The sequence below is a fragment of the Nothoprocta perdicaria genome, unplaced genomic scaffold (assembly GCF_003342845.1).
Source record: "Nothoprocta perdicaria isolate Ctin4 unplaced genomic scaffold, notPer1 scaffold_3, whole genome shotgun sequence".
NCBI lineage: Eukaryota > Metazoa > Chordata > Aves > Tinamiformes > Tinamidae > Nothoprocta > Nothoprocta perdicaria.
The window spans coordinates 8355160-8367726 of NW_020455532.1; positions in this window are offsets into that span (position 1 = coordinate 8355160).

A 12567-nucleotide genomic window follows, 5' to 3' on the forward strand; every position below is an offset into this window, starting at 1 on the left:
GTTGACCCATCCATCTTCCAGCACTGCACCTTGGCAAGGAAACTGAGTCTCACCTACGCTATTGAAATGGCATTTCTTCTCTGTTGTTCAAAGTAAATACACTTTGGATCTTGGTCTCCTCTCTATGGCTGTCCTCCAGTGTTGCTCTTCCCTGTCTCCTCTGAATGTAAGTCAGCCTTTGAAGCAGGCTGAAAAACTGAAACCGAGTTCAAAGGCTGAAAGCCTCTTGTGTTAGTGAGGAATATGTCACAGCTCTTGGGACAGTAAAGCCAGGGCTCTGAATGGCAGGAAGGAGCAAGTCTGGGACACGATGCTGCAGAGGGCTTTGCTAGCCAGGGCTCTGCTTTGGTTTCCCTTCCCCACGACAGAGCAAAYGCTCCTCGTGCCTGATCCTTCCTACTTGGTGCTCCAGGGCGATGGGCAAGGCCAAATTTGCCGCTCGTGTTAGAAGGGGGTGTGCAGAGGAGCTCCGGTCCCACCTGGCCACGTCCTCCTAGAAGGGCACCCAAAGCCAGCCTGGGCTTTCCTCCCCTAGCAGCTGATGAGGTTGCATCCGCTGGCCCCGTCTTCGTCACCGTCACTCTTAACACCCCCATGTTCCTACACACTGTTGCTGTAGACACCCATACCGCCTTTCCCATCATCATCCACCCTTCCCTCAGCCTGCCCTTGCTCCACGTGGTTGCTCCACTGCGGTCCTGGCTCGTCACCTCTCAGACCGCAGACGTGGTGGAGCACAGTGTGGGCAGGCACCCGGGTTCTCCCCAAGCTGTGGCCCTCCAGGGATGGTTCCCGGCCTGGGGGAGTGTTTAGGAAACTCCCTGTGGCAGCTGTCCCTGTTAATTCTGTATCCCTGTGAATTTTTGACAGCTTTGTCTGTGCTTGGGCTTGATCTGGTAGGACTTTAACCCACAAGCATCCAAAGCTCTCTGCTTGTGGGCTACCACTCCAAAACAAGTGAAAGTGATTTTGACAGGTCCTCTCCCTCCTCRGTCTGTCTGAGCCAACGATAACTTGGTTTTAATAGACTGACTCATACCCTCCTCCTCAATGGTGGTTGTCTGCAGCAGAGCTCCCCTTTAATCCATTTCATGTTCTCTACTTTCACCAGCACCAAGCTCAATGTTCAGATGAAGCCTCTGTGCCACTGCTCTAACTGCAGAAGTGTTACAGATTTAATATTTGTAGGTTATGCGGCACCAGAGAAAGGAGCAATGTTTTCTACAAATTTGGTCAAGAGGATTGATTTCAAGGCCCCTCAAAAGTGTTGTTTTGTGGGGTTTTTGTGTGTGTGTGTTTTTCTCTAAGAGATAAATTAATTGCTCACACATGCTGCTTAGAGAAATGAGCTTCATTGGGGATGAAGAAAAGTAATGAAGCTGATGTTGAACTTCCATGAGCACCAGCCAACCTTGTGCAGGGGTCCATGTACTCATCCTGTTTCAGAAGCAGCCCTTGCCAGAGCTGCCGGCATTGGCCAAGTCGTGTCTTGCAAGCCATAAGCTTCTGAAAAGAAAATTCACAATGGGAAGAAAATCCTAACATTTTGAGAACGTGTAGGAAATATTACACAGATGTACACATAGACATCGCGCTCATAAACACACTTGCATATCCTCCTCTGGGATTAGATATCGGAATAGATACCAGCTCTGGGACTGAGGCGAGGAGGGAGTTGTTTTAGCCAGATGCTCTAGTGTTATTATGACCAGTGTGTTAATAATTATTGTCAGTGACGCAAAGCAATGTAACAAGGGAAATAATTATCCACAAGGATGCTGCAAATCATTCTGGGTTTGAACCAATACAGTTTCTCCAGTCTTTGCAGGAGCTTGTTCTATTTTTGCTTCCTGATCCCAGACAGTTCCCGGAACACGTCTGAGGAAGCAGCTGACCTGAAATACCCTCTCATGACATTTACTGGGTGTTTTGTGTCCTCCCTAGCAAAGGAAAGATGAGGAGAGGGAAAATAGGCTCCAGGAGGAAAAGAATCCTCACCCAAGAGTTGGTGGGGTTCATTGAGAGGGCTTTAAATTAGGTAGAAGGGGAGGGAGATAATAATCTCAAAGGTCTTTTGCAACCATAATGATTCCATGGTTCTGATTCTATGATTCTATGCCAAGGAAGGGACCTGCCATCTCAGGGACTGCTCTCAATGGAGCAGAACAGAGACCCTGGGAAAAGCAGAGGGGATTGTCAGTCCCAGCAAGGCAGAGGGCACAAGAACAGCACCCATGAAGAGTGGAGAGTTACGCATTTTACCCACAGCCAGCTGGCACTGCCCATGTGCACAAATCTGTCTTTGCAGCTGCATTAGAATCACCTGGCCCCARGATGATCCTCACCTGTTGGTATGGTGTTAACAGGGTGGCTTTGCTGCTAATTGAAACCAATCTTGACCGAGCAGTGAAGTTCCTCCCTAGTCCTTTCCTCTGCCCCTTTGGACTATTTAACTGTCTATCTCTGCACACAAAACTGCTTTTCCCAGTTGAAAGCACCTTCTCTGAGAGAGTCTGGATCTTGTGGGGAGACCAGGGGTGAGTGTGGAGCAGAGAGCAGGTGCTCGGGCTGCCAGGTACGTCCTGCCCGGTGGGAACTGCTGCTGCTGGATACCCCGGCCAGCCTGACACCCGTGTGCCTGCTTGGGAGCAGGGATGGGGAAAAGAGGCAGTTTAGTGACCCCCTTCCTCCTCGYAAGGGTCCTTTAAGCTTACAGCTACAGCCCAGGGAAGCAGGAAAGGCCTCCATGTACCCATGGACAACGGAACGGCCCCACACTGGACACCCCTGGCAGCAACCAGCCCCTGGGCAAGATGCCCCAACACCCCGTGGAGCTGCAGGTGGTGACCATGGTGCTGGTGCTGCTTGTGTGTGGGGTGRGCACTGTGGGCAAGGCTGTGGTGGTGCTGTGGGTGCTCCACACCAAGCACAYGGTGACCCCCACCCACCGCTGCTTGGTGAGCCCCGCTGGGGCTGTCTCCTGGTCCTGCTGGAGCTGGACCACCCGACGTTTTGAAGGCGGTGGTTTCTTGGTGTGCGGCTGTGCCGCTACCTACACATCACCCATGTGCAGTAACTGGGCGTCAGCATSTCGGCCTGGTCCTTCGGCGCAGTCATGGCGCTCGGCAAATGTGCCTTTCTTTATGGACTGCTAAACCTCTCTGCTTCAGCCTTCCCTTTCCATCTAGCACAGAAAGGCTTTGTGAAGGTACTGATTCCTTGTCTGTAGCCTCTGGCTGCTTTGGTGGGCTGGGCGCAGTGTTGGGCCCAGTTCCAGGTCTCCAGTCACCCCTGGCYAGTCCCGAAGGTCACGCAGGACTCGCTCTGTGCTCCTGGACAGCCCAGCATCGCCCGGCGAGTGTGGAGACACCGACATTTCCTCACCGCTCAGTCCGAGACACCCACGTCCAGAGCAGGGCAAGGCCTCAGTTTTGCTGTGTCTAGAAATAGAGAAGACCTGCAGAAACGAACCAGCACCTCCAAACGTGCGCTTTGTCCGCTGGTGAGGGGCCACTAGAGGGAGCAGGATTCCTACAAAAGAGTCCTGAAATCCAGCGTGAAGGTGCCCTGGCAGACGAAGGGTGGCATTGACTGGGAGAAATGCCTATGGCCAGGCAGGGTGAGGGCGCAAGAGCAGCTTCACAGGCYCCCTGTGAGGAGGCCTGGAGCTAAGGACTGTGGCGGGACCCGCAGTACCGATCGCTTGGCCCTGAGAAGGTGCTTGCAAGAGATTTTTGGGGGGAATTGTACTGGATTTGGCCCATGGAGCTTCCCCTTAGTTCTGGCCTCCAGGATGGGGTCAGGGATGTGTGTGCACTCCAGCACATTCCTTGGTCATTCAGCAGCATGACACATGGGCTCACCTGCTCAAACATTTTTAGCTATCTTAACTGATCTAGAGGAATATCTCATCTTTTTCTACAAAACCTTACACTGTTTCTATCCGTAGCTCTTTTTTGCTGTTGTGGTTACACGCTACGTAACCCAGTTGTAAAATAGCTGTTGGAGAAGTCATCCTCTGCTGAGCTGGTGTCTCTCTGAGCGATGTTGGAGGCTAGCACCAAGTTCCACCCCCAGACTTTAACCCACGGACCGTGGATCTGTACCTTTATCTAGACCYTGGCTGCAGAACTTGAGTGTGGACCTGGCCTAGAACCAGATCTGGAACCGTTGCTGTGGCCTGTGACTATGGACCTGCCCTGCACCAGGCCATGGATCTGGACATCCCCCGACTCTGTACCTTAACCCCAGACCTTTACTCCAGACCTAATCCCAGACTTTCACTGTGCATCCTTACCRTGGACCTTGATCTCCCACCTAACCTCAGACTAGACTGCTCACCTTGAGCCCAGACCTTGCCCTGGACTTTGACCCTATAGCTGGCCCCTGATCCTGGCCTTGGGAAGGGATGTCTGTCTCATCACACTATGTGGACCCAGGGTGTTTGTGAGGAGCGGCTCATTTAGTGAGAGAGCCAACATGTTCTCACAATGTTGTTTCCAGAGCTGGTTTCCTTTCATGAGATAAAGATAACAATTTCTAAGGGCTTTATGATGTGWCTTGGGGTGTCTTCTTTTGATCCTAGAGCTGCTGCTGTGTAGAGTAGGTGCCCTGGGAACAAGCAGGCACTAAATTGGGCTGGAGATGGGCAAGTGCATCCTGGTTCCGCTGACATTTCCATAACAACCAGCCGAAAAGCTGGGGCAGCTATGGCTAAAAGGCATATGAATCACTACTACTTTTCTGTGCTTTTTTTTTTTTTTTTTNTTTTTTTTTTTTTTTTTCATTGCTATTCCATTTCCAACCTACTATTTCCATTGCTCTCAGGAATTATTAGGACCAACATTTCAGCCGTATTAGGATACCCTTCCTCTGTCACTGTTGCCCCTATTGAGCGTGCAGGTTACTGTTTGCAAATGTTGTGGTTCTTGGCACAATAAAATAAGGCGGAATGTTGCAGCACTCAAAGATGTTCAATGCTCACGCACGAGCAGCATTAATCTATTTGTTTTAAAGGAGCCATTTCGGCTCTACAGAAAGCTCTCGGGAGAAGTGACACCTGCCAGAGGGCAGAGCTCCGGGGTTAGTGCATGCGCTCCAGAGGCAGGTCACTTTGCACCTTGGGCACCGAGACAACTGCTGTGCTGAGTGACGAGTGTCTGCGCCGCAGCGAGGCTCTGCGGGGGTGTAGGATTTCGCTTTCCTGGGACATATTTTGCACTGAACCTGCTGCTGAAGTTGATGGACACCCATTCCCTTGTCCCAGAGAGGCCCTCTTGACGAGGGGAGGCCTGTCGGGCCAGGCCAGCGGGGACTGCAGTCTCTAGATGTCTAGATGAGCTGGATGAAGCACAGAGCTTGCCCAGATCTGCTGGGAGGATCTGTCTGGATAAACTTCTTAGTGGAGAGGAGCTAACTACTGATGTGGGGTTGTTTAAGACGAGCTGTGGGATGCGTTTTGCTGTAGGGTTAGGGTGACTATCACTGTTTTGTTCGAATCAGCTGCGTTCAGCCTGCTGCTGAATTCTCAATGTCTCCTTATTCCTAATACATTAATGTAGCTCTTCCCTAGAGCACTGCAAATTAAAATAACCCGTGCCAATTAGCTAAGCAGCTCCCTTGCCAGCCCGTGGGAGGGTCTGTGCTGGACTCCAGGCATCCTCCGCAGCTGCCAGCGCTGCTGCTCGGTACCCAGAGGCTCTCGATGGAAACGGCACGGGTGGTTTAGGAAGTTCCTCGAGCTGGGACACGGAGACGTCCCCCACAGTACCCTAAGAGCTTGGGATCCCACCTTTGCACAGGTTAGTTTCTCCATTGATTTCTTATGAGCAATTTTAAAAATCACAGAAATTTCCTTGATTATTTCAAACTCATTTCCAGGCTAAGTGGATGCTTGTCCTAAAGTATTTTAATAGCTTAAAGATAGGTGGGAAAAAMCACCTAATTTAAGGGGTTTATTTATGCAAAATTGTTTCAAGGGACAAAATAGWTTGAGAGGAATCATGTCCCATAGTCTGTGCAGCTATTCAAAACTTGTTTATTATAAATGTGAATGCCATGCAGACTTTGAATTAGTTTTCTGCACAGTTCTTTCCAGGTGGGAAGGCTCTGCTGGTCTCATCCGATTATTTCTCTTTTTGCAGAACCACCTCTGAAGGTGACCGAAATGCTGGTTGTGGTCATCGCTGCCCTCCYATGGATGCCCTACCACATGTGCTGGTCATGGCAAACTCCTTCACGGTCCCTCCCTACCTGAACATTGGGCTGCTTCTCTTCTGTTGGATGTGCATTTACCTGCACAGTGCCATCAACCCCGTCACTCACACCCTGATGTCCTGGAAATTCAGGACACATTCAGGAAACAAATTCTTAGAAGCAAAATAATTTGCCTTTCCTTAATGCCAATGTATTCCTGCTTGGTGGGGTGGTGGGCACAGGTTGATGTTTAGCATCTTTAAAGAATCTGYGGTTGAATACAGCTTTGCAGCACCATTCGGTATTGTGTGCAAATATAAGCTGAGCCAGAGCATTGAAAGGAAATTCCAAAAGAGGAAGGCTTTCCTGGAGAAAATCCCTTTCTGCAGGACCAGTTTTCTTGCGGGGTGTGATTCACCCATCCAAATACAGACACCTGTAACACAGAACCCCCTGGATGAGCTGATCCACTGCAGTCCTGTTACACTAACGGAGATAATTAATTGCTTCTAAACAGGGSCTTATCTCTCCTCAGTGTGGTTGGCTGCAGGCGACTCCCTAGATGTGGCTCTTTCCCTCTGCTGCCTGTGAAGGAACCAAGTCGAGTGCCTGGGGTGAAAAATCCTGGTTTGGAGCTCGGAGGCTGCCTGTTCTGGCTCTCACGCAATGCTTCTGGGAACACCTGGCACTGAAAACACACAAACCCTAGGTCCAGACTGGCCATACCTGCTACTGGTAATGAAAGAACCTAGTAGAAATAAGTACTCCTTGAGATGGTAGTATTTTTTCCAGCATCTTAGTGCATACTTTCCAGATAATTTTATATTTTCTGCCTAAATTTCTACAATTTCTACGGCAGCTAATTCAGACTCATTATTTAACATTGCTTTTCAGCAAATGGCAGCATTGAATGTTCTTAAAATTTTACTTGAACTTTGGAGAAGACCTGTGTGATCTTTTCAAGAGCATAAGGCTTCAAGTACCCTTTAATCTCTGGAAAGCAAGTTCCCTGGGTAAGTCAGAGCAAGCACTATCCAGCCSTGAGGCCTGAGGACAGCAGGGGAGAGGGAGAGCGAGGCAGAGGAAGGCCGGGAGCTGCCTCTTCCTCCCTGCTTTCCTCCCTGCTCCCCATCAGCCCCCTGCTGCTGTTGGAAATGGGGGCAGGAGAGGGGACAAGCAGGAGCGAAGCAGCCCTTGCTTGTGATGCAGTAAATCAGTAATTCCCTGCAAGCYGAGGGTGAGAGGAGGAAGAGCTGGGGCAGGAGAGGGGCTCTGCATCCCCATCTGCTTTTCGTGGCACAACAAATAGATGTGAGCAGGTGAAGAGCTGCCCGCCCCRGGCTTGGCGGGCCCCAAGGCACCACACGGGCGGCCCCATCTCCTCCGGGACGGGCTGTTCTGCCCCCTCATCCCTCCTGACCCTGCGGCAGGTGCCTGGGAGGCAGCAGCAGGAAATCCAGCCCCGTCCCGCGGCTGCCTGGGAAGAGGATTTACTGTCTGYGCTTGGACACCCCTCTGCATCCTGACCTAAGGCATTCCTCAGGCGTGAGCTGTGCTGCCCAGCAGGCAGCCCGAAGGACAGCTCGGTGCCCGAGTRTTTCCAGCAGGATCAGTCCCATCTCCCCTGCCTTTGCTGCTGTTCCCCTTTCCACTCTTCTTCCCTAGGCAGTGACAGAGGCATTCTAAATATACCACTGTCTTAATTAAATTTCAGCCGCAGACCAGCGGCTAATTGACAGTTCTGAAAGTTTGTCCAACTTAGGCGGGATTCAATTAAACCCAGCTCTCTTTAGCCCTTTCTGCCCTTATGTCCCAGTGCTGCGTGACCCTTTGTTATTTCTCCAGGAGTAATTGGCAGATAAATCCCCCCAGTGCCATGAGATCTGCAGCAAGTGCCCGGGAGTGTTAGCTCAGTCGGGCAGCAGTGAGCGCCCACTCCTCCTCCCCACGCTTATGCTGGCGTGTCAGGAGCGTGAGAGAACGTTTTAGGGGGGGTGATGGATGAAGGTCAGTGTGCAGCTTGCTGAGGAGATGCCAGCTGAGAGGATGGGCAGCTTTGGTGCTGCCAGGTGATAAATCACCAGCAGGAAGGAGGGAAAGGAGCAGCTCTGCTGCTGGAGGCTTCGGCTGGTGGATCCCCCTTGCCTTGGAGGCAGTAAAGCTGCAGAGCTGCGGCCGTGGATGGGTGTTGCCAGGGATGGGATCTCAGGCGGGATCTTTAGGATTCTGTCGATAGCTGGACTGATTTCTATCCACAGACCAAAGTGATCCACGGGCCTAGACTGGAGCAGCTGGGGCTCCTAGATGGCTTCTTGCAGCTGCAATCCTGGAGCTCAGGGCTCCTTTATTCACACTCACAATGCATTGATTTCCCTGCGTTGATGTGTCAGTGATCAGCACAAGATCTCAGCTAAGCAGTGCAGAGAGAAGCCCAGTTATCTCCAGAGAATAGGGCTGTGCTGTCACGTTTGCTGATACCGGATCCGTGTGGCCACAGGTCCCTTGGTATGAACTGCATGTGGCTCTGGCAGGAGCACGTGCTGGTGTCTGTGCTGACTCAGCCAGAACTCGCRCTGTGACATTTAGTCCTGGGTGAGCAGCATCCTCAGCACGAGCCCTGTGTCCTGCCCTGCTGCGTCTCTGCCCGCTTAGTGCCTCTTCCTGGCCTCTAAACCTGAGCTCTGAGCACTGCGTATCCCAAAAAGCGCCGCACTTCTCAGAAAAACTGAAGCCATGCTTTACCCTGGGTGCCTTGTGTGTTTTATTCACTCTCTGTGTTTTTATTCACCCTCAGCTGCACAGGCATAGACTGCAAGTGTACAACTCTGCCACCAAAAAAAMCAGAGACACTTACTCCTAAATTATTTACCACCCTGAAGTTGCCCCTTGATTTTGATCTAACCTGTTAGTTGCTTAATTAAAGCTCCCTATTTCTAAAACTTGCCCTTTCAGTGCTTCTTGACCCAGTAAAACGCCRGCTGCTCTCCTTAATTACACAGCAAACGAGTCTCCTGGTAGGGGAAGGCGGCTGTTGTTGGCTCAGCTYGTGCTGAGCCTCTAGGTAGGAATTTGTCAGCAACGATGAGGCTGGAAGAGCTCAAGGGAAAGAGCTGAAAGGGAGGAAGAGCGCGCCAGGGAGCAGCCCTTTCCCTGGAAGTGGAGCAGGTTCTCAGAGCTCAGCTTCAACACTGCCATGGCCCCATGGAGAGCAAAGAGCACATTATTAAATCTAAAAGAGTGGTACTTTTACACTGATAATGTTCCTGTCACCGAAGACTGTGCTGAGCAACCCTTTGGCTTGCTCAGAGGTAGAAGAGAGTGGGCCCCACATTAGGGAAGGAGGGAAGGGAGGAAGGGAAGAAAGGGAGGGAGGGAGGGACGGAAGGAGGGAAACAAATGTTGGAGCCATCTGGAAGCACCTCCTGCCCACAGGGCCCAAGCCTGTGCCCTTCCAGCCCCTGCATGCAGTTGGGCTTCATTTATGTGAGATGCTCCAGAAATAGAAGAGGGATTGGAGGTTTCGGCTGTTCTGGATTCCTCTGAGCCCTGGACCCACGTGGCTCTGCTGCTCGATGACGCTCTCCTTTCCTCACCCATAAATTGCGTTCCCCGAGGCTGCTGCTCTCTTGCTTCTCCCTTCACTTGCTCCTGCCTTCCTGCTGCCTGTCTTSTCCCTTGCTTTGGGGGCTGAGGACSCTCTCCGGAGGCAACAGGTTGTGTTTGAGGGTGCTTGCCTGCAGTTCCACCAAGGGAAACGCAGTTTTGCCCTGGTTTGCAGGCCTGCCAGGAGGCAGCGTCACRCCAGGACACAGCGCAGGCTCCAGGCAAAGAGGGAAGGGACAGAACTGCTCCCAGGAGGAGCAGCTGGTGCTGGGGGAGCAGGTGGTGATGCCCAGTGTGACACCAGCCTCGACAGAGGGGTGCCCTCGGGCCAGGGCTGCAGTGCTGACCCCAGGGCATGATGCTCCTGCAGGGCCATCTCAGYGGCCTTGTCCCTTGTGTCCCCAGGACAAGGCCTGCTGTCGTCAGGAGAAACGGGGGAGCAAAACCTAGTGGTGCCTTGGAGCTGTCATCAAAAGCAAAACATGGTGAGGGACAGCAGCCTCAACATCAACACTGACTGTTTGTGATACTGATGGGCCTCAACGATGACTTTGGTCCTATACGTTTTGTAAGGGCATGACRTCTATAGCTATAGCTATCAATGTCTCTTGGTGCACATGGATACCTCTTGATCTTGAGAGTCCTCGATCTCGACATCCTCTTGCTTTTCCTTGTGCCTTGTGGAAGAAAACCATAAAAATGAACCAAATCCCACCTGCCAGATCCTGGGCCACGCATCCRAGAGCGCTCCTCTAAGACTGGAGTGAGTTGAGTGGACCCAAAAAGAAACCTTGAGATCCTCTGGCAAAGGGCCACCTTAATACAGTGCGCAGATAACTGTTTATTATTGCACATAATCCAGCAGAACAACCGACTGAAAACTCTGGACAGTATTACACAGATCGTAGTAAATGGCTTGCAAAATCTGTGGTGAAAGGGTTTTTTTTTCTTTTGTTTTGTTTTGTGAAGACTGAAAGGTATCTGCATCTTTGTAAGACCTGAAAAGTTTAACTCCGTATCTTAGTCAGTTTCGAAAGCATGCAGTTTGAGGTAAATTTGTTATTCTGCATCTAAGAAAACAAAATCCCTAAGGGGCTATATATTTATTCATATATATCCACATCGCAGGGCAATATGGATATATTTATACGTCACATAAAAGCAAATCTACCTACTCTTTTCAGAATGTTCCTAGGAAGAAAGCACATAACCGAGTGCACATCACATGCATACAAAACTGGGGTGGGAGCAGCGAATCAATGCTGAAAAAGATTCAATCTTAACAATGTTGAAAAAGATTCATTTTTGTGCTTAGTGATAAATAAAGGCCCCTCAGGTCTCGCAACAGAAATTGTATTGGTAAATATTGAAATATCTGGCATTTTGATATGCTGGTTTTTGGCATATGAAAACTGCACAGCTGCAAGTGAGTGCCAGCAAATGGGGGGTAAAGCATCAAAGGTGACGGAGCCTGGGGCTTGCAATACATTGATATTTAAGAAAAGAAAAAGAAAGCAGCAAACTGCTACTAAACTATGCTCTGTGGAAGTGTATATGACCCTGCACAGCTCTTTCAGGACTGGTACAGGACAGGCATGGCTTTGAGAAAGGGATTGCATTCACTTCTCCCACAGCTAACACCACGTATTTGTGACTGCGGCAACATTCCTGAGCTAAATAAGGTTAGAAAATAAACGTGGCTCACAAAGAAAGGTACTGGATTATTCCCACTCTCTTAYGGCATGATTAGAGGAAATAAATTAGGCAGGTTTTGCCCTGTGTTTCCAGGCAGTGTAAACCCCTGCCTGGCTGTCTTTGAAATCCTTTCAGATTGGCATTTGGAACAGACTGGGCACCCGTTTTTCCCTTATCCATCATTTCCCTACTCTTTGCAGTCCCCCAGATTCTCTCAGCCAGTTCTGCGCCGCGAGACTTCAGGATACACAGAGGTGCACAACTGACTATAAATAACACTTGATTACCTTAGAAAGGGATATAAAATAAGAAGAAAGAAACATGTCCAAGCACTCAGCCTCACACTAAACTGTTACTTCATCTGTGCTGATTTTTCTAAGCTCGCACTGCCAAGGATCAGAGCAGATCAGGGTGGAAACCTCTCCCTTCAAACGTCGCTCTCTGTCGCAGTTCTTGGGAAGGATCAGTGCATTTTGCCAAGGCCTCTAAGTCTCGCATGGGAGAAGAGCAGCCAGGATATCCCCTCCATACTGGACCACTGATCCCAGTCTGGCTGCTGCATATTTTTCAGCCCGACACCCAAATACACTCGGGTTTCTGCTTTCAGGAATAACCTAACCGCTCCCCCGGCGGCAACCCCGCATCCCGTGGCGGGAAAGGCAGCTCCCTGCCCGGGTGAAACTGCAGCCAGGGCTGCCATGGGGAGGAATCTGCAGGRCTGCGGGCCGCTTTCCTGTGAGCCACCTCGTTTTAATTATAACTCGCACCATTTTCATAGAAAAAAAGGGGATAAGGGGCAAATTCAGCACATCTGTTACCTTTCCAATTAGAGCGGGGTCTAACCTGCGGCAAGGCACTCCTGCGAGGGCGGCTGGGGACAGCAAGAGGGAGCTGGGAGGGCGCCTGGTCCCCGCGGGACCCCTGGCCCCACAACACTCCCCGCTTGCCCGGGCAGCCCTGGCGTCGCCGGCCCACGGCCGGAGTCTGCTTAACACTTCAACAAATCCAACTTCACTTGCTCCCCCTCTCAGTCCTCTACACACGAAGAAAACACAATTCCAGACGACAGGGATA